General features: G+C 38.1%; 2 long non-coding RNA genes across 3 annotated transcripts in view; one reads left to right on the forward strand and one right to left on the reverse strand.

Moving 5' to 3' along the window:
* Positions 1-25,800, forward strand: part of LOC133246582 (uncharacterized) — a 185,192-nt gene that overhangs the window by 26,217 nt on the left and 133,175 nt on the right. The gene's annotated exons all lie outside the window — the stretch shown is intronic.
* LOC133246574 (uncharacterized) overlaps positions 9,314-25,800 on the reverse strand; it is a 56,374-nt gene continuing 39,887 nt past the window's right edge. Inside the window, exon 4 of the long non-coding RNA XR_009736079.1 lies at positions 9,314-9,722. This is a non-coding gene — a long non-coding RNA (uncharacterized LOC133246574). The remainder of the gene's footprint in view (positions 9,723-25,800) is intronic.

Raw genomic sequence — 25,800 nt, forward strand, 5'->3', positions numbered from 1 at the left:
AGTGCTATTAGTTATGATAATGTTACACATGAGATAAAACTCACTTTTAGTTCCATGGTCTTTCTTCCTTGGGACAGTATCTTATTTCCTACACCTCCTTTCTCTCTCTCTCTTTTTGTTTTTATAAACATGAGCTTCCAGTCATGCTCCACTTCCCAGACCTGAATAAAAATATGTTTGAGCAAAGACTACTCCATGTGAATGGACAAATGTCTATATAAGAGCTGGGGGTTCTGAATTATGCCCTTTTTTTTTTTTTTTAAACAAACAGTAAAGCAGGGTCCATATTATACCAAATAAACTGATTTAAATTGAAAAATTTATTTACCTTTTTATGTACAGGTAGACAGAAACCAGATTGTTGAGTTCTGGGACTAGTCACAGAGCTTGAAATTTTATAATCCATTGATTCCTGAATTTTCATACTTTTCTTACATCAGTCAATCACTTGGTCAAATAGAACATATCCCATAAGAACTGAAAATCCAGTAAATCAAAGGTATAAATTTACATTTATAACTTTATAAATGTAAATAATATATACTTAATGTAAGTGAATAATAATAACCTCTTACTGTTTCCTCAAACTCATGAATCATACATAATACAAATTATTATTGTAAGCTCCTTGTGCATATACTGTAATTGCAATAAGTTTTCTCTTACTATTTTTTTTTCTTTACTCTGGGCAACAGAATACGCTTACATGGTGTCAGATTTCTGACATATAATTGGAAAACAGAGGAAAGATGCAATTCAGTTTGTTTGAAGCATTTTACAGTTTTACATGTCTTTATGGACCTACACATATGTTGATACAAAATAATCCACTTACCACTTTTTAAAAAGCTTTCATTAATGAAAAATGCATATTTATAACTGACATAATTGTAGCATTCATTTTTGATATAGCACCTTCATCATTAAATTATTCATTATTTTTCCAAGTAATAATTATTTTCTAACAGACTCAACTTTAATAACTAACAAAATTAAGGTCAAAATTTTCTTAAATTTGTTCTACATGAGATCAAACTACATCATTTTTATTTCAAATGAAGTTTTATTTTTGGAAAAATAGATAAATATTTATGTTTAGAAGAAAAATCAGAAATTACTCAAATGAGGGCTGAATCAATTTTTTAATCTTTTTCTGTGTTGCACAGAAATTTCTGGGGATGGCATCATTTCCGGCTTGGAGGCATCACTGTTCTATTTTCACATGTGGTTGGAATGAGAATTTCCTTGCAGAAACTGCCTCCCCTTCCCACATGGGAAGAGCAAGAATACAGCTATGGAATAGTCTGTCAAAGATTTTTCTCATTATTAGTAGACACGTTATATTGTCTGCCTGCCTGAGAATGTTTATGGGAACTTGTGATTTCTGCATCTGGAATTCATTTCTGAGAGTGCATGCAAATCAAACTATTGAATAGGTAACAGATATTTTGCTTCCCTACAGACACAACTTGCGGGCTTGTGTATAACTACAACACATCTTCAAAGTTCTCCAGCATGGTTTGAAAACTCCAAGATGGTTTATCCTGAGAACTCTTGGAAACTCTTAGAAATTGCTTTTTTTAAATAGGGTGCATTCTCTCATTTCTAAAATGGCTTTATTAAAATCTCACCTGGAAGTAGAGATAGGAATTTTCTTTTTTTTTTGTCTTAAAAACTTAGTTGTTTTGGTCAGCGAAGACTAATGATAATTTATCTAAAATTTAAAATTAGGGCAGCCAGATTTTTACAAATACTTTTCAAATACAATTCTTAAAATAATTGATAGGTCTAGACTTGGCATACCCTATATTATTGGTTCCTAAGTAGTGATTCATGATTAAATTTACACCTGTCTGTGGTAAAATAGAAATATTAGAAGAACATAGTAAGTTTTTCATCATTAAATTTAAGTTTATATTAGGACTGTCCTTTACACTGAGATTATGTTATTTCCTACTTTAAACATTTTTTAATTTATTTTTGGCTATTCTGGACTCTCATTGCTGCCCAGGCTTTCCCTAGTTGTGGTGCAGGTTTCTCATTGTGGAGGCTTCTCTTGTTGATGAGCATGGGCTCTAGGGTGTGCAGAGGGCTTCAGTAGTTGTGGTGCTTGGGCTCAGTAGTTTCGACTCCAGGGGATCTAGAGCACAGGCTCAGTAGTTGAAGTGCAGAGCCTTAGTTGCTCTGTGGCATGTGGAAACTCAAGCCTGTGTCTCCTGCATTGGCTGGCGGATTTTTTACCTTTGAACCACTAGGAAAGTGTGAAAGTGAAAGTGTTAATTTGCTCAGTCGTGTCTGACTCTTCGTGACTCCAGGGACTGTAGTAAAAAGGCTCCTCTGTCTATGGAATTCTCCAGGCAAGAATACTGGAGTGGGCTGCCATTCCTTTCTCCAGGGGATGGAGATTTGGCTTAAAGAAATGGGATTTTAAACGTGGTTAGGTAAATCTAGATTAAAGAGGAGAATTATCACTTTTGTAACTTTGGATTAAGAATGATATAAGCAGTTGGTGATTAATGAAGGCTCAAAGGTAATTAAACCTGGAGTACAAAATCTTTGCCTGTCTTGTTTGCTGCTCTGGTACTGGTTCCTAGTGGGCTTGCCAGGTGGCACAGTGGTAAAGAATCCACCTGCCAATGCAAGAGACGCAGGTTCAATCCATGGGTCAGAAAGATCCTCCGGAGGAGGAAATGGCAGCTCACTCCAGTATTCTTGCCTGGAAAATTCCATGGACAGAGGAGCCTGGTGGGCTGAGTCCATGGGGTTACAAAGAGTTTGACATGGCTGAGCGACTGAGCAGGCACACACTGGTACCTAGTAGATGTTCCATAAATATATGGCGAATGAAGAACATGAAAGAAGAAAGAGAAGGTGGCTGCTGGGGAAGTAGCAGTGGAGAACTGTGAAGAACACCAGGAAGATGAATTTTAAAAGTAGCTAAGACATTTCAGAGTTTTTTGAAGGTCTCTTTTAACCCAGGCAACATAATCTTATTGTCAGTTGCTCTGCTCTACTAACTGAAAGTGTGGATGGCAAAAAGATTTTGTATTGATTATCAGCTACTGTTTTTGTTCAGTCGCTCAGTCGTGTCCGACTCTTTGTGACCCCGTGGACTGCAGCATGCCAGGTTTCCCTGTCCTTCACCATCGCCAGGAGTTTGTTCAAACTCATGTTCATTGGGTTGGTGATGCCATCCAACTATCTCATCCTCTGTCATCCCTTCTCCTCCTGCCCTCAATCTTTATCAGCATCAGTCTTTTCCAGTGAGTTGACTCTCTGCATCATGTGGCCAAAGTATTGGAGCTTTAGCATCAGTTCTTCCAATGAGTATTTAGGACTGATTTTCTTTAGGATTACTGGTTTGATCTCTTTGCTCTCCAGGGGACTCTGAAGAATCTTCTCCAGCACCACAGTTCGAAAGCATCAGTTCTTTGGTGCTCAGCTTTCTTTATGGTCCAACTCTCACATCCATACATGAGTACTGGAAAAACCATTGTTTTGACTGTATGGACCTTTGTTGATGAAGTGATGCCTTTGCTTGTCTTTTTTTTACTTTAAAAAAAGTATTTATTTTTAACTGATTGATGATTGGCTTATATTATTGGTTTGATTTCTGTCATACATCAACATGAAATAACTATAGGTGTGTCTGTGGTTGAATCTCCCTCCCACCTCATGCCTATTCCCACCCCTCTAGGTTATTATAGACTCCTGTTTGAGTTCCCTGAGTCATGCAGCAAATTCCCATTGGCTGTCTATTTACATATATTAGTGTATGTCTTTGCTTTTTAATACACTAAGTTTGCCATAGCTTTTCTTCCAAGGAGCAAGTGTCTTTTAATTTCATGGCTGCAGTCACCATCTGCAGTGATTTTGGAGCCCAAGAAAACACAGTCCATTGTTTTCCATTGTTTCCTCATCTATTTGCCATGAAGTGATGGGACTGGGTGTCATGATCTTTGTTTTTTGAGTGTTGCATATTAAGACAGCTTTTTCACTGTCCTCTTTCACTTTCATCAAGAGGCTCTTTAGTTCCTCATCGCTTTCGCCATTAGGGTGGTGTCATCTGCATCTGAGGTTATTGGTATTTCTCCCAGCAGTCTTGATTCCAGCTTGTGCTTCATCCAGCCTGGCATTTCACTTGATGTACTCTGCGTATAAGTTAAATAAGCAACCTTTATGTGCCCCTTTCCCAATTTTGAACCAGTCTGTTGTTCCATGTCTGGTTCTAACTGTTGCTTTTTGACCTGCATACAGGTTTCACAGGAGGCAGGTAAGGTGGTCTGGTATTCCCATCTGTTTAAGATCAGCTACTACTACTGGAATTTACATGATAGCTAGAAGATAACAGAATCTATGGTTTCAGTTCAGTTCAGTTCACTCAGTCGTGTCCGACTCTTTGCGACCTCATGAATCGCAGCATACCAGGCCTTCCTGTTCATCACCAACTCCCAGAGTTCACTCAAACTCATGTCCATCGAGTCGGTGATGCCATCCAGCCATCTCATCCTCTGTCGTCCCCTTCTCCTCCTGCCCCCAGTCCCTCCCAGCATCAGAGTCTTTTCCAGTGAGTCAACTCTTCGCATGAGGTGGCCAAAGTACTGGAGTTTCAGCTTTAGCATCATTCCTTCTAAAGAACACCCAGGGCTGATCTCCTTCAGAATGGACTATTTGGATCTCCTTGCAGTCCAAGGGATTCTCAAGAGTCTTCTCCAACACCAAAGTTCAAAAGCATCAATTCTTGGGTGCTCAGCCTTCTTCACAGTCCAACTCTCACGTCCATACATGACCACTGGAAAAACCATAGCTAAGATGGTCCTAAATCCATTTGTAATCCTAAAACTTTAGTGAACTTTAAGCAAAGAACTTCACTTCTAGTTACATATTTATGGGCCTAAAATCATTATCAACTCTTAAAATTACCAAGTAATAGCATTGGAAAATGATTCCAGAGATTATTTCTATCATCTTTCCTGAAAAACTAATTTTCAGAGATCTTATTGATATTCTGTACCATATTGAATCAGGCCTACTTTAAATTTATTTTTGAAAAAAAAATATAATTCAACATCTGTATACATGGCAAAGTGATCACCACAAGTCTAGTTACCATCCATTACCATACAGTTAACTCTGTTCACCCACCCCCAATCCCTTTTCCCCTCTGTTATCCACTAATCTGGTCTTTTTCTCAGTGTTTTTGTTTTGTTTGTTCATTTGTTTTTTGCTGTACCACATGGTATGTGGAATCTTGGTTTCCTGACCAGGAATTGAACCCATGCTCTCTGCAGTGGAAGTGCAGAGCTCTAACCATTGGGCCATGAGGGAATTCCCTATTCATTTGGTTTGTTTTTTTAGATTCCATAGACTTCCCTGGTGGTTCAGACGGTAAAGCGTCTGCCTATGATGTGGGAGACCTGGGTTCGATCCCTGGGTCGGGAAGACCCCCTGGAGAAGGAAATGGCAACCCACTCCAGTACTCTTGCCTGGAAAATCCCATGGAGAGAGGAGCCTGGTAGGCTACAGTCCATGGGGTCACAAAGTTGGACACGACTGAGCGACTAAACTTTAAACTTATGAATGAAATCATACGGTATTTGTCCTTATGTGACTTATTTTACTTATTGCTAGCATAATACCTTCAAAATCCTTCATGCTGTCATAGGATGATAATAGGATTTCATTCTTTTTTATGACTGAGTACTAGTTTGTTATGTATTTGTATACCGTATCTTTATCCATTCAATGATCCATGGAGACCTAGGTAGTTTCTGTATCTTGGTTATTGTAAATAATGCTGCAGTAAACAGGGATGCCTGTATTTTTTGAATTAATGTTTTTGTGTTCTTTGGATAAATACTCAGAAGTGAAATAGCTGAGTCATTCCCTTGTGACTCAGCTGGTAAAGAATACGCGTGCATTGCGGGAGACCTGGGTTCGATCCCTGGGTTGGGAAGATCCCCTGGAGAAGGGAAAGACTACCCACTGCAGTATTCTGGACTAGAGAATTCGTGGACTGTATAGTCCATGGGGTCGCAAAGAATTGGGCACTACTGAGCAGGGGAAAAAAAGGTAGTTCTATTCCTAATTTTTTGAAGAATCTCAATACTGCTCTCCATAATGACTGCACCGACTTTCAGTCCCACCAACACTGTATGAAAGTTCTCTTTTCTTCACATTCTTTTTGGTATTTATTACTATTATTATTTGATAATAGCCATTCTAACAGGTGCAGGGTGGTATCTCATTATGGTTTTGACTTTTGCTTCTCTAATAATTAGTGATGTTCAGCATCTTTTCTTGTGCCTATTGGCCATCTGTATGTTTTCTTTGTAAAAAATGTCTTTTGAGAGCCTCTGCCCATTAAAAATTTGTTGTTGTTGCTGAATTGTATGAGTTCTTTATATGCTTTGGATATTAGCCTTTTATGTGATATATCATTGCAAAGTCTTCTTCCCTTAGTAGTTTGACTTTTCATTTGGATGATGGTTTCCTTTGCTGTGCAGAAACACTTTAGTTTGATGTAGTCCCATTTGTTAATTTTTGCTTTTGTTGCTCTTGTTTTTGGACTCAGGTCCACATAAACATCACTAAGCCCATGTCATTAAAGTTACTGCCAGTGTTTCTCCTAGGAATTTTATGGTTTCAGGTCTTATATTCAAATCTTTAATTCGTTTTTAGTTAATTTTTGTATCTGGTATAAGATAGTAGTCTAGTTTCATTCTTTTGCCTGTGGCTGTCCAGTTTTCCAACAAACTGCTTATAGTTTTTTCTTATAAGTTATTTGGCCAAACAGTCAAAATTTGGTAAGGAAGAAGTATGAATGAGATTCATGAAAATTCATCTTTTTTTCCAAATAACTTTTTGAAGTATGATTAAATATAAGATCTATTTTTCATTTCTCTTCATTTTACAGTACTTCATTTCTGCGTAAACCGAAAGGGATACCACTGTAGGCTATTGTTATAAGAAAATCACATCTTGGTAAATTAATTTTCAAATATATAAAAGTCCATATAGCTGTAATAAATAAAATTTCGGTGTCCTATATATGTAATAGGTAGACAACAGAGGACTATTTCTGTGAGATATTACAATTTTCAACAGTAGAATTGCTCTCACTGGTTCATCTCATGTTAGCATATTTATGTTCCTTTTCCTAACTCCTCCCCCAACCCTGTCTCAACACATGAGGTATAGCACTCACTGATTATTGTGTGTGTTAGACATTTGAAAGTGTGTGGTCTTGCAAAACTGTGAGGCATATTGAAGTTCTTTATAGCATAAAGTTAGTGACATGTAGTTGCTTTAAATCATATCCACTCTTCTGGTAGCCAAAAGAAATGCAATCATGTATTAAAAGTTTCCTTGTTTATGAATAATTAAAGGTTCTCCCAAAACATTTCTAATTATTATTAGAAAATAATTTCTCTCATTTAGCAGAACTTGGGTTTGCAAAGTGCATATTGTTTTCCTGAAGGCTATTGCTTGTGAAACGTGTCATTTACCTGCATAAGAGCATATGTGTGTTAACTGTTAAAAACAGTCATGGAAGCAAAGACAGAAATTCACTTCATCAGATTAGCAGTGTTGAGATCAGTTTATTGAACATCTTTCCAATCTTCTATTGTGACTGTAGAATTTGTCCATCTTTGCAGCCCAGGTATTCCCCAGGAAGTAGGCCTCAACAGTGTCTCCTCCCTGTGATCTACTCAGGCTTGAATGGAATATGCCTTAACAGCCATTCATGTTTTCTGTCTATTTTCTCATCTGGGGACTGCTCTTTGCCCCAGACTCTGGTTGTCTCAGGAGGGAGAGCATCTTATTTCTGAAGTACGATTAATGTCTGTCACGTGTGAAGGAAGCACTCGATGAAATTACTCTCACCTCATTGCCCTTATTCTCCTCTTACTGCTGTTGCTTTTTGAAAACCATCCCCTTCATCACCTTTCACCAAAGTATGCTTTGCTAGTTTGGGGAGGTTTATGATTGTATATCTCAACTCAAATGGAGAGAGTATGCAAGTGAATTCTAATAGGGACCATCCAATAATTTTTCCACAGGTTTTAAGCAATGTGTTTTCCAGACTTTCTAAAAAGAGAGTAAATATAACACAACAGTTTATACCTAGGAAACTATCATTTAGTCCAACCATAACTTATGGAACCTTATATTAAAAGCACTCCTGTATTTTCTTCTTTGTGGGCCAACAAAAGTGTGCATGTACAGGAGAAGATAGAGATATGAGGAAGAGGGGAGTCTTTTCCAACTCTCCTTGCACACTGAGCCTTCTGAACTCATATGAGTGTGGAGAGAATAAGTAATATATGTCTGAGGATTTTTTAATTTAAGGTTAAATTGTATCCATCTGCTCCAGCTGTTTTTCACATTTGAATATTTACAGTTTTACTGAAAGTGGAAAGCAGCTATTGAGTGTTGCATGTATCATTGTAAAAAAAAGAACCTTTTCTGTCCTTAATAGGTAGAGTATCAGAATTGTACAAGAGGTTAGAGACCAAGGCTATCTTATTCAACACTGAGTTTCCAGAGGCCAACCTGGTACTTGATATCTTGTAGGTGCTCAATATATATTTAAGAGAATGAGGAATGATGATTGTTGTCCTGGTTGATAAAATACATAATGATGCCTACATTAAAAGTTTATAACTTTGTGAAAGTCAAAAGATTAAATTGCCTTTGATTATGTTTGCATAGGTACATGTATTATAAACTGTATAATTAAAGGCTTTTTATAAAAATAAAATTAATTTTGGTTTTGGCTGTGCTGAATCTTTGGAGCTTCATGTGGGCCTTCTCTAGTTATAGCTTGCTGGCTGTAGAGCACAGGTTGTGGCACATGGGCTTAGTTGCCCCTCAGCATGTGGAATCTTCCTGAACCCGGGATTGAACCCATTTCCCTGCATTGGCAAGTGGATTCCTAACCCCTGTACCACCAGGCAAGTCCCCATTTAACTGTTGATTTGCTTATTATTATTTGCTTTCCCTGGTGGCTCAGTGGTTGAGAATCTGCTAATTCTGGAGATGTGGGTTTGATCCCTCAATCAGGAAGATCCCCTGGAGGAGGAAATGGCAGCACACTTCGGTATTCTTGCCTGGTAAATCCCACGGACAGAGGAGCCAGGCAGGCTACGGTCCATGAGGGTGCAAAGTAGGATATGACTTTGCAAATAAACAATAGCAACAAGCATTAGTATTTGTTTTTTTAAACTAAATTTTAAAATCTGGTAATCTGAGAAAATTTATAAGAGGAATATTTACAGCAGTATTTTCCTGTTTCAGGGCAGTTTGAAACATACATGAGTTATCATGTTTTATTTTTTATTTTTTTTAAGGTTTTTAAAATAACATTTATTTCTTAAAAGTTAACATGTGCATAATAGGGAACCAAAAAGCACAAGAAGCAAAAAACGAAGTCATTCAGAATCACAAGCAGTTTACCGTGACATGTCCTTCTAGGTCTCGTTTGTGTATCTTCACAACTAAGCATCCATTTTTATGTAATGAAGACCTACCGTATCAGTTGTTTTGACCTAACTTAACCACTATTTCCTCTATAGTTGACTCTTGACGCCTGTGGGGTTAGGGATACTAACCTCCTCATGCAGTCAAAAATCCAGGTGTAACGTACAGTGGGCCCTTCTGTACCTGGTTCCTTCATCTCTGTGGTTCCTTGGTATTCATGGTTCCAAATTTGAGCATTACTATTGAAAAAAATCAGCCTGTTAAGTAGACCCATGCAGTCTACAGACCCATGTAGTAGAACAACCAGTGTTGTTCAAGGGTCAACTCTAGTCTAAAATTCAAAACAGAAAGTTTTCTCCCCCATCCTTGACCCCTAGCCACCTAATCCCCCTCCTCCCAGTTGATGTTGTTAGTTTCTTGCATAATTTTCCAGAAATAATTAGTTTTGAAAATTCAGCTAATTTAAATCTATTATAGAACTTTCTGTATCATTTCATATAGAGTGTATTCATTCTTTTTTGTGGCTTCATTTTCTGCTGCATGAGTCTACTACAATTTATGTAAACAATTCCTTGATAATGAACATTTAAGTTATTGCCAATATTTTACTGATACAATGATGACATGAATAACTTTGTAAAAGTCATTCTTTACACAGGTTTTCATTAGAATAAATTCCTAGATGTAAAATTGTATTAAAGTATATGTATTTATAATTTTGATAAATATTTTCCAAATTGCTTAGAGGATAGGTTTCAGTGATTTTTTTTCTTAACAATTTGCTTGACTCAAACTATTCTACCAGCTGATTTTCTGATATTCTGTAATCACACCACATAAAATTGAATCCCATAGTCCTTAGGTGAAATAAGCAACCGTGTTGATGATATGATTTAAGGAGCATTGAGTGTCCTACAGTCCAAGTATCTGTAAGTCAGCAGTGTGTCATAATGTCATTTGAGGCCATCCGTAGATCTGTATGATAATCATACCCAATAATTTTTTTGGTTATTATTTATATTCATATCTTGATAAACTATAAAGTATCTCCAAAACTTTTTTTTTTTGTGTGTGTGTGTATATTTACAGCTTATTTACTGAAAGTAAATGACAGACCATGGCCTTTTTACTATAATAACCTCTGAAATATCCAAGTTACACAGAATATTGATATTACTGTGAGGGGTGGCAGGGAGCACAGGGGGAAAGAAAGAGAAATTTAATTCTTCAAGTTTTTTTTTCCCCTTGGTTAAAATGCCTTGGAAAGTTCTAGATTTTGATGGAGATTGCATTGTACATCTGCACAGTCATTGTTTATGAACTTGTTTCTGCTGATGGAGTTAATTTTGTCTGGGCAGATGAATGTCATTCTGGAAAAAGAGTGCTGTAATCTGTGGACACTTACTGATCCCCCACCTCAAAACACTGAACATTAACAGGAGAGGGGAACTGTGGCCCCGGTAAGAGTTGAAGGTTGGTAGCTTCGGGAGCTTCCCTGTGGTCCAGGGGTTAGAACTTTGCCTTCTAGTGCAGGGGATGTGGGTTCTATCCTTGGTCAGGGAGCTAAGATCCACATGCCTCATGGCTAAAAAACCAAAACATAAAAAAGAAACAATATTGTAACAAATTCAATAAAGACTTTAAAAATGATCTACATCAAAAAAATCTTAAAAAAAAATTGAGGGTTAACTTAAAATTGGTAATTTCTGTTTAGACTAAATAGTATGGTTGTAAATTGTAGTCATCTAGGAAGGAATTTTTTTCCCCTAAGATTTACAGTATTTGCTCGTTCTTTTTCTTTCTCTTTGGAGGTTAGTAATACCCCAGGAAAACCACCTCAGGAGGGTATCAGTGGGATGGAATGAAGGGTACAAGAAAAGTAAGCCAAGAGCAGGTGAAGCAGAAGGGGATCTCTATATAACAATGTTAGGTACAGTTTTTAAGTCATTCTTGTGTTATAAATGAGAAATTTAGCATCATGGAAAACTGGAGAACATGAGCAAATAAAAAAGGCTTTGGATCGAATGAGATTATTAACAGAAGACTACTTTTCACTGCTAATTTCTATCACTAAAATCTAGTAAATCAGTGAAAAACATTTTCTTCTTGATGGTCTGTGTATGTTGTCAAACGTGAAAAAGAAAATAACTGTGATAGAAAAGAGAGAAGCTTTGGAGATCTGTGGTTTTGGTTTATGTAAAGCTGCTCTACAAGCAGTTTCTTGTTGAGTCAACAAGCCTTGTGTGTTTTGGCATAGAACTGACAATGCTAATGCCTAATCCTTTTAGAATAACCCTTTCAGGGATGTTGAGATATCCAGGCAACAAATTGATGGCAATAGAGGAGGATGAAATGTTAGGAGAACTATATCATCCATTAGGAAAAGTTGCAAAAACTGAATTTGCTGGTTTGTAGACTTGCAGTTTTCTATCTAGATGATTATTGGAATTTCTGTTACAACTTTCAGAGAATAACTTTCTCTTGGGATAACAACGAATACTTATATCAACAAGGCAGCATAGTATCAAGGAAAGAATGGAATTTGGGAACCAGGTAGATCTGAGATTGAGTCCCATCTCTGCCACTTTTTAGCTGTGTTAATTTAGACAAATTACTTTACATTGCCAAGCCTCAGTTTCCTCACTGGTAATATGGAGGACAATAGTTGTAACTTGAAGTCTTCATAAGGACTACATAGGATATTTTATGTTAACCAGCTTCCACAGTGCCTGAACTATGATAGGACTCTTTAAGTAATGGGACTCTAAGTGATAGTCTTCCCTCAGCTATCTTCTTCCTGACTCCAGAGATGCAGACAGTTGAAGTTTTAATAAATATATATGTATGATATGTCTTTAGAAAGTATTTAAGGTGGTTATAATTTGGTGATTGGACCTAATGATTTCCTAATAAAATTTGAGAATGAAGAAGTTATTTTTCCTTTTTCTTGAGAGACATTTTAAGGTTAATAACCTTTACCTTTTTTTCCTTCCATTCTGTGCATTATATTTGACGATTTTTAGGATAAGTAGTCTGGCAGCATATTGGCAAATCGCACAACAGTGTACTGGATGTCAGTAGTGGTAAATTTTATGTGTGTTGTATCACATTAAAAAAAGAGGAAATAGAACAATAGAAATAGTTCTAACTTAAAAAATATTGGCAAAGCCAGTGGTTCCAGATAAATAGCATCTGTTCATCCACTGCTTTATAGCTGAAGCATACAGCTGAAACAAGTTTTTAAAAAATGGCTGAAGATTTTGGATTGTGAAGAATATCTTTAAAAACTCATTCATTGCAAAGATGTTTATCACATAATTGTTTATAATAATGAAAAGATTGAAAGCAATCTAAATGACTTATGTTTGATAAAATGAATAGCAACAGTAATAATTAAAATTTATTCAACACTTACTGTGTACCAGACACTTCTAAGTTCGTACCAGATACTTTTAAGTATTAAGGCTTCCCTGGTGGCTCACTCAGTAAAGAGTGCCTGCAGTGCAGGATACCCAGGTTCTATCCCTGGTTTGGGAAGATCTTCTGGAGAAGGAAATGGCAACCCACTCTGGTATTCTTGCCTGGAGACTTCCATGGACAGAGGAGCCTTGTGGGCTCCAGTCCATGGGGTCACAAAGAGTCAGACATGACTGAGTGACTAACACTTTCCTTTTTCCTGTACCAGACACTTTAAGTATTTTATATGTATTAACTCATTTAATCCTAATAATAAAACTATGAAGTAGGTAGTACTGTTATTCACATTTTTACAGAGGAGGCCCAGAGGTGTTAGTAAATGGCCCAAATTCACACTGCTGGTAAATGGCAGAGCAGGATTCCTACCTAGGCATGTGAATTTGTGCCCAAATTTGAGGTATTCAGATAATGTAATATTTTGCAACGTTAAAATACTGCCTAAAACTTTTTTTTTATGACACAAAAATGATTATGGTATAACAAAGCAAAAATAAAAGTAGGATAAAAATTGAATGTGTGGCGACTGCTGGGCTCCAAACTGGGCACCAGGCCAGGTACCCATCCTCCTTCTGTGCTCTTGGACCCAGAGGCATCTGCAAATCCCTAATTGTTGCCACAGGTTCTTTCAGGTCTACATGTCTGTTGTTCCCAGAGCTCTGTAGGGCTAGAGAAAGAGGAGGAACCTATCCAGAATCTCCACAGAACAGGAAAAGGAGGGGACACTCAACAAGGAAAAACTCTTCAGTGAAAATGAAGGAAAGCCTGAGAACCAAGGCAAGATGGAAAACAGAGGCGAGCCACTGGATGTGGCAAAGCCAGGAGTAGCGTGTACTGTGGAAGACAAGGAAAAGTTAGAAGACAGGGGAAGGACAGATCACAAGGGAAAGATGGAAGATGAGGAAATTCTAAAGGATAAGGAAAGGTCAGAGAGTGAGACAAAACTAAAAGAAGGAAACCCAAAGAGCCAGGGAATGCCAGTGAATTAGGAAAAGCAAAAGAAAGAAAAGCAGAAAGCAAGGGAAAACTAAAAGAAGACAAGCCAGCCAGCGAACCAGGTGCCACCAGAAAGTACTCAGCTGGGGAGAATGTACCCAGGAAGGCCCAAAGAAAAACCAACAAAAAGGCTGGCTCTAAGTGTCTTAAGGAAATGAGGAGGCTGTACACGATATGCAATTGAGCAGTGAAGAGAAGAGAAGAGAATTGGATGAGATGGCCAGGGTGGAGGATGAGGTGAAGAAAACCAGACAGAAATTGAGGGGGTTTATGTGGATGCAAACAAGTTTATAGGACCCCTTCTACCTGAGGGGCCCAGGGGAACTCAGGGGTGGCTGCAGGGCCCCACAAAGGGACTTGGAAGACATTCCTTTTGTGTAGTGCCTCTGGCAGGCGTTTACCAGGCCTTGTGCTTTATTTAACCTTATGCTAATCCTGTGCTTTAGGTGTCACTCTTGTTAGCCAACTGCAGCCCTCTGTGTTTCAGTGGCAGATTTCCATTCATTGGATGGAAAAATGTTTATGATGCATTGTAAATTAAAAACGAAAGCAGTTTTCAGAACCATAAAATTTGTATGAGCAATAAATTTTCAACTTTGAAAAAAATTCTGCAGAAGAAAGATTGAAAGAAAATGTTTATGATGGTCATCTGTGGAAGGGTAGAATTAAGATTATTTTCTCTTGTGTTGGGGTTGGCCAAAAAGTTGTTACATAAGATGTTACAGAAAAACCCAAATGAATTTTTTGGCCAGCCTAACATATGTGTTTTGGTACTATATTAATCTTTTCAGTTGATATACATTCTCTTTATATTCAGAAAAAATAAACTATTTACAATAGCATCTCACTTAGCATTTTTATGAATCTCTAATAAAGAAAGCTGAGTGCTGAAGAATTGATGCTTTTGAACTGTGGTGTTGGAGAAGACTCTTGAGAGTCCCTTGGACTGCAAGGAGATCAAACTAGTCAATCCTAAAGGAAATCAGTCCTGAATATTTATTTCCTGAATATTCATTGGAAGGACTGATGCTAAAGCTGAAACTTCAATTCTTTGGCCACCTGATGTGAAGAACTGACTCATTTGAAAAGACCCTGATGCTGGGAAGGATTGAAGGCAGGAGAAGAGGACGACAGAGGATTAGATGGTTGGATGGCATCACTGACTTGATGGACATTAGTTTGAGCAAGCTCCAGGAATTGGTGATGGACAGGCAGGCCTGGTGTGCTGCAGTCTGTGGGGTCGCAAAGTCGGACATGACTGAGTGACTGAACTGAGAGTATTCTACATAAATGAAATATTGTTTTAGTTTTGTAAAGGACCATCTTGAGGTGATTTGTCTTCCAGCCAGTGCTTAAATCCATTCAACAAAACCCATACCAAGAAACTTTTAAAGTTAAATTTGAATACTCATTTGTTGATGGAAAATTCACTACTTTTCAAGGCAGTACAATTCATTTATAAAGATCTTTTTACTCTGAGAACTTCCAAAGCCTATGCAATCTTCCTACTCTGGAGATGATGCTAATGCTGATAATGTTTAGAGAGATTAAATAATTAACCCAAGATCACGAAGCTAGGGAATGGGAGAGTTCGGACTGATTCCTAGGTCTTTCCATTGTTAGTGTTCTTTCGGTGTCACTATACTGCTTCTGTTCTTAAATGACAACTCTTTTCTTGACTCAGGATCATAATGATGAACATCAGTTATTGTACTGTGCTGTTGCAGCAATGGCAACTGTAGAGGCTATAGGTTTATAGGTCATAGAAACTTTGCTTTGGGAGTTTTCTATCCTCTAACAATGAAGCTGTCAGGTCCCGTGCTGCTTATGAGTGTGCCAGGCCCATTATATTTTCTGATACACAACTTTTTATAGACCATGTCTGGCATTAGTTAAATGAATATCTTAATGGATTGCATTTCATGGAAGATTCAGTAAACTTTGAGGGAAGGTTTGAGGGGCTTCTCTTTTGTTTCTTCGTAGGCACATGAATGTTAATGGGTGTGCTTTGCCACTCAAACTCGGTTCTGGGCTAGTCCATATGGCTGAGCTTGCTGACTAAGTCAGATGAGGTATGTTTTTAACTACTTTACCAAAGTCCTATCAATCTGTAGCCCCATGGACAGATTTTATAAATATACGTATCAAATGCAGAAAAATAATATTTGTCCATATCTCCTTACCTACCGCTGCTTAGTTGCTCAGTCGTGTCCAAGTCTTTGCAACCCCATGGACTGTAGCCTGCCAGGCTTCTCTGTTCATGGGGTTTTCTAGGCAAGAATATTGGAGTGGACTGCCATTCCCTTCTCCAGGGGATCTTCTCAGCCCAGGGATCGAACCCATAGCTCCTGCATTGTAGGCAGATTCTTCACCGTTTGAGCCATCAGGGAAGCCCTACCTACCATTACCTCTGCTCCAAATCTTGTCCTTTTCTTTCTTGCCTTTAGGTAGGGTGCCTATACATCTGTTTCCCAGAACTATCCTGGGTTAATAATCTTTATAATTATATAAATATTATTAATAGCACCTCTTTAATTATTAAAAGAGTTATAAGTGATAAGGTGTATGATCACTGTATCTTCATGGCTGTGCTGACTGTGTGGCACTCCTTCTGTGTGGGTCTTTTCTTTGGAAATCCAGACACTGAGCTTTAACATCTTGATATTCAAGAGTAATTGTCAAGACTTTTTTCTTGCCCTTTTGTTTCTTAGAATCTGTTGGGCTACTCCAGCGGTGTCACATTCAAGCAGCTCTTGCCATGTTTCTGAGATCAAAGGAGACAGAGTACCTCTCACAAAGAATCTCAGCAACAGGAGTAGCAGCAATAACATCACTATTGAGTGCCTTCTGTGTGACAGGTGCTGTTCTAGGAGCTGTACGCTCACTCTCACTAAGCCTCTTAACAATCCTGAAATATAGTATTATGTTCTTTCGAGGATGAGGAAGTTAGCTTCAAAGAGTTAGGTAATATTCCCAAGATCACCTGGCTGGGGTTGAACTCAGGCCTCTATTTCCAAAGATGCTCTTTCTACTGTAGTTGGCCATGCATTGCTAAGACAATAAACTTCATATTTTCATACTTCAGTCAAGTTTTCAAATTTAATGACTTATTTATCCTCTTCTACCCTAGGAGACAGTACTCTCTGCCCTCTCTGAATGCCAGTATTCTTAGACCACTCAGAAGACTCTAAACCATATCCTGCTTGGCACTGTAGCTATTGGCACACACTGTCTATCTCCCTTGTTAGCTATACTATGTTCCTAAAAGAGTCATTTTCATCTTTGTATTTCCATACCACCCATCCTTACACATGGGTTTCCCAGGTGGCGCTAGTGGTAAAGAATCCACCTGCCAATGCAGGAGATGTGAGACCTGGGTTCAGTCCCTGGGTAGGGAAGATCTGCTGAAGAAGGGAATGGCTCCCCACTGCAGTATTCTTGCCTGGAGAATCCCATGGACAGAGGAGCCCGCAAAGAGTCAGACATTACTGAAGCAACTGAGCAAGCACAATCAAGCACGCATCCTTGCACACAGTAGCTACTCAAGAAACACTTGCTGAATAAGGAGTGAATGAGTGTCACATAGTGTTAATACTGAGATACACATACTTCAAAACCTGTCTGAGCACGATTAAGAGTAGCAACTGGCTCCCTAGCAGTTTTCTCCTCAGATGTTAACTGTATATGCATCACTTTGGAATTGTGTTAAAATACAGATTCTGGCTCATTAGGTCTGGAGTAGGGCCCCAGATTCTACAGTTCTAACAAGCTGACAGGTGATGCCCATGCTGCTAACCTGCTGTTCACACTTTGGGTAGTAAGGCCCTAGAATGAGGAAAGTGAAGAAAACACTGTGATACTTAGTTTTTTTTTTTTTCCTGTTGACACCAAAGGGAACTCTCAGCAAATAAAGGGAGTGTTTACTTCAGAGGCAGATTGCAGTGGTATGTGTTCAAAGATAAATCCATGCACATATGGACACCTTATCTTTGACAAAGGAGGCAAGAATATACAATGGATTAAAGACAATCTCTTTAACAAGTGGTGCTGGGAAATCTGGTCAACCACTTGTAAAAGAATGAAACTAGAACACTTTCTAACACCATACACAAAAATAAACTCAAAATGGATTAAAGATCTAAACGTAAGACCAGAAACTATAAAACTCCTAGAGGAGAACATAGGCAAAACACTCTCTGACATACATCACAGCAGGATCCTCTATGACCCACCTCCCAGAATATTGGAAATAAAAGCAAAAATAAACAAATGGAACCTAATTAACCTTAAAAGCTTCTGCACAGCAAAGGAAACTATTAGCAAGGTGAAAAGACAGCCTCAGAATGGGAGAAAATAATAGCAAATGAAGCAACTGACAAACAACTAATCTCAAAAATATACAAGCAACTCCTACAGCTCAACTCCAGAAAAATAAATGACCCAATCAAAAAATGGGCCAAAGAACTAAATAGACATTTCTTCAAAGAAGACATACAGATGACTAACAAACACATGAAAAGATGCTCAACATCACTCATTATCAGAGAAATGCAAATCAAAACCACTATGAGGTACCATTTCACACCAGTCAGAATGGCTGCGATCCAAAAGTCTACAAATAATAAATGCTGGAGAGGGTGTGGAGAAAAGGGAACCCTCTTACACTGTTGGTGGGAATGCAAACTAGTACAGCCACTATGGAGGAGAGTGTGGAGATTCCTTAAAAAACTGGAAATAGAACTGCCTTATGATCCAGCAATCCCACTGCTGGGCATACACACTGAGGAAACCAGAAGGGAAAGAGACACGTGTACCCCAATGTTCATCGCAGCACTGTTTATAATAGCCAGGACATGGAAGCAACCTAGATGCCCATCAGCAGATGAATGGATAAGAAAGCGGTGGTACATATACATAATGGAGTATTACTCAGCCATTCAAAAGAATACATTTGAATCAGTTCTAATGAGGTGGATGAAACTGGAGCCTATTATACAGAGTGAAGTAAGCCAGAAGGAAAAACACCAATACAGTATACTAACGCATATATATGGAATTTAGAAAGATGGTAACAATAACCCTGTGTACAAGACAGCAAAAGAGACAGTGATGTATAGAACAGTCTTATGTACTCCGTGGGAGAGGGAGAGGGTGGGAAGATTTGGGAGAATGGCATTGAAATATGTAAAATATCATGTATGAAACGAGATGCCAGTCCAGGTTCGATGCACGATACTGGACGCTTGGGGCTAGTGCACTGGGACGACCCAGAGGGATGGTATGGGGAGGGAGGAGGGTTCAGGATGGGGAACACATGTATACCTGTGGTGGATTCATTTTGATATTTGGCAGAAGTAATACAATTATGTAAAGTTTAAAAATTAAATAAAAATTAAAAAAAAAAATGGTGCATGCAAGTGTGAGCAGTGGAAGGTGATGAGTTTGTAAACAGTAACTAGATAATAAAACGCCAGGCATTGTTCTAAGAAAAAAGTATGGGAAAAGGGTTAGAAATTTGGGAGAATTTAGAAGTCAGCTCTTTCAGTCAACAAGCATTTAGTAAGTTCCTACTCTGTGTAAGTCACACGAGGCACCATCAAACATGTTTTTCCCAGGTTGCAGTGGACTGGGGACTACTGCTAACTAGCTGTGTGTTCCCCATGAGCATGGGTTCACAAATACATATGTGCACTAGAGTCACCTGGAAAGCTTGTTAAAATGCTCTTTCCTGGACGCGTTTCTCAGAGGTTTATATGGAGCAGGTGGGAGTGGGGCGCATGATTTTGCATTTCTAACCATCTCACAGGTGAAGCCAAAACTGCTGTTGTGAGGTCTACACTTTGAGAATCACTGCTCCAGGGCAGTGAACTCACTCTCTGAGGTTCCTTTCAGTGCAAAACCTGAAATTGATGTTTACCCTGAACATATTAATAAATACAAAACTTTAGGTTAGCTGGCCAGAGACCTGGGTCAGTTAACACAGTCACCTGTGCTTTGTAGGCAGTAGGAGCACCTGAAGGCGTCTACTGATACAAACAGCAAGCTCAGCTTTAATGAGACAGTTGGTTAAAAGATACACAGTTAGAAGGAGCTACAAAGAATGTCAGCTTTGGTCACTTACAGATGATTGTTTCATATTTTTATGTACATTATACATTTTAAATAATGGATAGAAAAGTTTTCTAAGTAGAAAACAAACTTTTGTTTTTAAGCCAAGGTGCAGGGTCCCTGCTATGACCTTCACATATACTTTTTCTATAAAAACATCCTTCAACTAAATGATACATGAATCACATTATTATCAACTATATTTTGATATAAAAAGTTTAAAAACCCACAAAAGAGGTAAAATTATTATATAAATGGAATAATAGGTAAAGTAGTTAAAAAAAGTAACACATGAACCAAAGTTACCTTTTTTCAAGCATATCTATTCACACCAAAGAAGGGCTATCATTTTGATTGTGTTTTAGCAATAATGTCTTTGGAAGGCAGCTCTAACTGAAATAGAGACACATTTTAATTAAGTATTCTACAGCAAATCTTTCATCTAGGGGCAACTTATGTATACTTCTAAAGTACACTTCAGTCAGTATGTATTACATATGCATGTGAATAGATACGTGTGCATGTGTGTGTTTGTGCATGTGTGTATGTTTAAGTCAGAAGGAGGTACTGTGAAGTGATCAAGTTTACCTTCAGAGTTCTCACTGGCTTCTATCCGTCTGTCTCCTCAAGAACTCAGAGTTGAAACCTGGCCATGCAAGTCCTTTGACTCCCAGTCCCTAGCCCAGTACACACACACACACACCTGCTCTGAATCATTGTTTCAGCAAAGCTTCTATTCCAATCAGACGAGTATCTTTTCTTTTATTGAAGTATAGTTGATTTACAATGTTGTGTTAGTTTCTGCTGTACAGCAGAGTGACTCAGTTATAGATATATATTCTTTTTCATGTTTTTCCGTCATGGTTTATTACAGAATATTGAATATGTTCCCTGTGCTGTATGGTAAGACCTTGTTTATTTCTGTCACCCCCAGCGAACACTAAACTGAAGGCCTTTGAGGACAGGTCATTTCTATCTATTGTTCATCCACTGAAGGCACCCGCACAGGGCTTGGTTAATGTTTTTGAATGAATGTTACTAGGTTCTGTCACCCTCAAACAGACACTTGCTGTCACTCTTCCCAGCAAGTATTTTCCCCTCTCCTTTATAAGGTCTTTTGAGGCTGCTTCAGTCTTCTCCGGAGCAGGCCTTTCCCTGAACCACTAATGCATTGAAATCTTCACCCTGTAGGTTAACATATGTACTCTAATATTTTTGCACGCAAAGATTTCGACCTTCCATAGGATTACAAGTTCTGGCAAGATTTTGCTTGCCAGATTTTTTTTTGTTTCACAGGATTACAAATTCTGGCAAGACTGTTTTCCCACAGTTTTAGAGCAAGAATGTAATTCTGAGATTAATTCTTCTCCCCTTTTTGTTTCCTGGAGCAAATTTTTCATAAGTGTTAACGACTGTTAATCACCTGATGCATTCTTTTCTCCACTATGATACATAAGCATCAATATATGTTCTATATCACCTTTTCCCCACCCTTCCTTGCTAACTTAACCCTCTTCAGTGGCTCTCCTCCTCCTCAGGATGAAGTGGGCCCTTCGCGCTCAGCTTGTGTTCACTTTCTGTCTTTGTCTCTTACACTTCCTTCCAGCTCTGGGGTCCCCATGCCTACGCCTGCCACCTGATAAGTTTCACCTCACTTTGTTGCAGCTTGCCTTCAGGTCTCCTGAGTGCTTGACACACATCCTAACCCTGTGCTAACACATCGTTTTCTACTTAAATTATCTTATTTCTGCTCTCGTTCCCATCTAGATTTTAAATGCCTTTAGGATAGAGCCCAGTTATTATTCATTTGTCACTTTTTAAGGAGGGAAGCATAAAGAACATGTGTTGGGCACATAGATTCTTAGTAGATATTTCTTCAGTGTTGAATATGTAAATAATTCTTTGTCCCAAAGGAATGACTCTTTAATGTGGATGTGTCAAGCACTTCAGCAAGTCCCTAGAGGACCTATTTTAGAGGTGGGAGGACTGGTTTTCTCAGATCATACTAGAAGGTGGTTATCTATGCCTTGCTCCAATCTTAGATATCTTTCAACCAAATTGCAGACTAGAGGAAGAGAGAAAACAGCTGTTGCTCTTTTCTCTCCCAGTCCTTGGCTTCTCACAAATGGACGTGAACATTCCTTCAGTTCAGTTCAGGTCAGTCACTCAGTCGTGTCTGACTCTTTGCGACCCCATGAATATTCCTTAGGGTGTGGTATTTTGGAATCTAGAGCTTTGGAACTGTTGGCTCATCATTCTCAGGAAATAATGGTAAAAGGAAAAGTGGCTCTGATTGCTGGTGTTCAAACGTACATGTCTACAGTCAGCCCACATCCCAGAATCTTACCCCTCTTCACCTCTGCCTGACTGCGTCCCTAAGGCAAAAACTGTGTTTCATTATACCAGCCCACTCAGACTGTATATTACACAGAGTTGTCCAGTCAAAGAATTGTGTGCCACGAAGGAGACCTGGGTTGTGATTCTAGCTTTAGGAAGAAGGGGCTAATTTATACTTTGGGTCTCACTTGGTACATCTTCCAGTTGAGAAAGTAGAACTGCATTGTCTTGCTACATTATCTTCAGTTTTCTCTCTGATACTCATTTTAACCTGATGTCATTAAAAAAGGAATGAGATAATAAGAGAAAAGAAAAGTGGTAGGGGTGTTTGACAAGATCATGGTTTGGTTGAGGGTTCACATTTGGTGGCAATTTTGTCTCCAGAACTACATCCCTGGATGTGACAAGTGTAGATTCCATCTTATTGATCGGGCAGGCTCATCCCAATGGATTAGGGATCCTCTAGATCAGTACACTGCCTGGAAAAAGCACAGCTAATCTTAGAGAATGCTTTTTGAAAAGTGGAGATACTAGATTTAAAGTAACTTGCTTTCATCCTTTCTGTCAAAAACCCCAATTCATATTATTGCTTGCTTGCTCAAAAGCTGTTATTCCAGTGTGCTTTAAAAAGAGTTCCTGAGCATCTAGGTAATTAGAAAAAGATCAGTTTTATCTCTCCAATGATCAGTTTTTGATTATTGGAAAAGCCAGCTGAATTTTCATACTCTAACTTACACAGCATTTACTTACACATGGAAATGTGTTTTCTAGGCAAAACCATCGAACTTCTTAAAAATCTTCATTTAAATAATTACATTTGCTAGAATAATAATCTTCACTGCTCTGAAACACTATTGGTTTTTTAATCTTAGAATTGCTTAGTTTATTTTAAAAAGTGCAGTATGTGTTCCTTGCTGGAAAAAAGTCAGAAAATATAATCAAGTAAAAAGAAAGTAGAAAAGATCATCCATATAGAGACCACTTTAACATGTTTCTCTCTCCCTGTCAGACTTTTACATTTATGTATATACATGTGACTGCACTATACGTACTACTCTTCAGTTTCCTTTTTTTCATATTAGTATTTTGCCAGTATCCTCCTATGTCTGTGTACACGTGGATCTTCAAAAAGCTCCAGATTCAGAGTGAGACAGTGGTATGTTTTTGGGCTGCTTAACCTAAGTCTCAGCCCTGTCATCTTTAAAATGACAATTCTAACTACAGCTGCTTCAAAACATTGTTGAAAGGATTGAAGGAGATATTGCATTTAACTCAGAGTTTGGCCCTAATTATAGCTACCTCAAAGCATTGTTGAAAGGATTGAATGAGATACTGCATTTAATTCAGAGTTTGGTCAGTGGAACTTGACAAAGTTAATATTAATACTATTCATCTTAATGACTTTATAGTATTCCATTATATGGAAGCACCATGATCTATTGAACCATTTACTTACTAATGGACATTTAGTGTCCCCCCTTTTATGTGCAGTTATAAACACAAAATGCCATGCTGAACATCCTTTTACACACATAATGGACAATATATACAATTATTTCCTTGGCATAAACTCTTGTAAATGGGAAGGGATTGCTGGGATACAGGGTATCTGCATTTTAAATGTGCATATTAATGGATTTCTCCCTAAGAGATGCTGTACCGTCTGAACTCCTCTGACAGTTTTTCTTTCAGTTTTTCTTAGTGCTGTTTGTTATACAGAAGTTTGTTGCTGTTGTTTTCTTTTATACCTTCTGGCTTTTATTTAACCATAATAAGGTTAAATAAATAGTTTCGTATCATTCCTTTTAGAAACTAACTTTATAGCTTAAAGTCACAGCTAAGGTAATACATAAGTATATTTTTGTATATGATTTGAGGTAGATAAGGATTAATGAAAATCTATGTCTTTTTTTTTCCACGGTGAATGGTGCACTATGCATGTATATATACCTCAAGCATAAAACACTTTATGTAGTAATATTCTGAAGCTTGTTTTTTCTCACTCAGTGATATGTTTTAGGAATCTCTTTTGTGCCAGTATAGAGGGATTGATCTCACCCTTTCCTACTTATGTATTATATTCATAGTATTTGGCCAATCCCCTGTGGTCGTTTGTAGTTTCCGATTTTTCACTGCTCAGCTAGTGCTGTGACCTTGTACTTGTGCACATGTGCCAGTGTTTGTCATGGGAAAGTGGAATTGCTGGGTCTTGGGCTATGCATGTCTTTCATCTTAACAGATACTGCAAAAATTGGCTTCTAAATTGGCTTACCAATTTTACATTCATACCAGTAGTGTCTGAGAGCAGCCCTCTCTATTTAAAATGTCGTTTTTACTGCTACCAAATTCCCAGATTCTGTTTATTATATTGCTTTGTCTGTTTCACTAACATCTTGCTTTTTTGGCAGAATTTGGGAGATCCATGAACCAGAGCCAGGCCTAAAAGCCATAGATAGTTTCTACTTTTTCAAATCATATATGACAACTTTTCCCTATAATCAGCACCAAGAATGCTTGAGTGGGCTTAGGTGTAAGGTTGTCTTCCCTTCTTTCCTACAAAGGTGTTAGAGTTTTAAAGTAACTATTTGGGGGAACATTCCCCTGGAGAAGGGAATGGCAACCCACTCCAGTATTCTTGCCTGGAGAATTCCATGGACAGAGGCTATAGTCCATGGGGTCAAGAAAGAGTCAGACACGACTGAGCGAGTAGCACTTTCAGTTTCACTCTAAAACTATTTAAAGGCATAGCTGTTAATACTGTATAACTTTGACTAATGCAAGGAGACAGGAATTAGGGAGAGTGTAAAATATTTCTCTGTGTGCCCTTTTAAAATTCTACCTCTCTGTGAGATGGGAAAATAGACAGAGTAACAAAGTTTTCCAGTTCTTACATGCTTCTGTGATAGCTGTCACCTCCCCCTTCGTCTTCTCCTAGGGGTCAAACCCTAGGAATATTGATAGGAAGAAGAGGTCTCTCACCATTGCTGCTACTGTTTTGCCTGTTTTCTCCCCTTTGGGTTTGGAGAGTGATTTAGACTATATGACATTATAATTTAATAATGAACATCATCATAACTGGGGGCCCAGGAGATACAAATTATCTACTCAGGAGATACAAACAGAACACACACTGTTTAATTACTGAAGCTTTACAGAATGCTTTGCCACCTGGTAGAACAAATCGTTTCTCCTATTTCTTTCTTAACATTTTTTAGACTGTCATCACACATTTATTCTTCCAAATAGAGTTTAGAATTAGTCTCTAAGGTTAAAAATAGCATTAGGGCTTTTATTTTGTTTATATTACATCTGTACACTTAGTTGGAAAGAATTAATCTGTTTATCATTGAGTCTTCTCAGTCAGAAAAATGGTATATCTTTCCATTTTTCAAAATCTTCTTT

This window comes from Bos javanicus, chromosome 1, assembly GCF_032452875.1.
Source record: "Bos javanicus breed banteng chromosome 1, ARS-OSU_banteng_1.0, whole genome shotgun sequence".
Taxonomy (NCBI): Eukaryota; Metazoa; Chordata; class Mammalia; order Artiodactyla; family Bovidae; genus Bos; species Bos javanicus.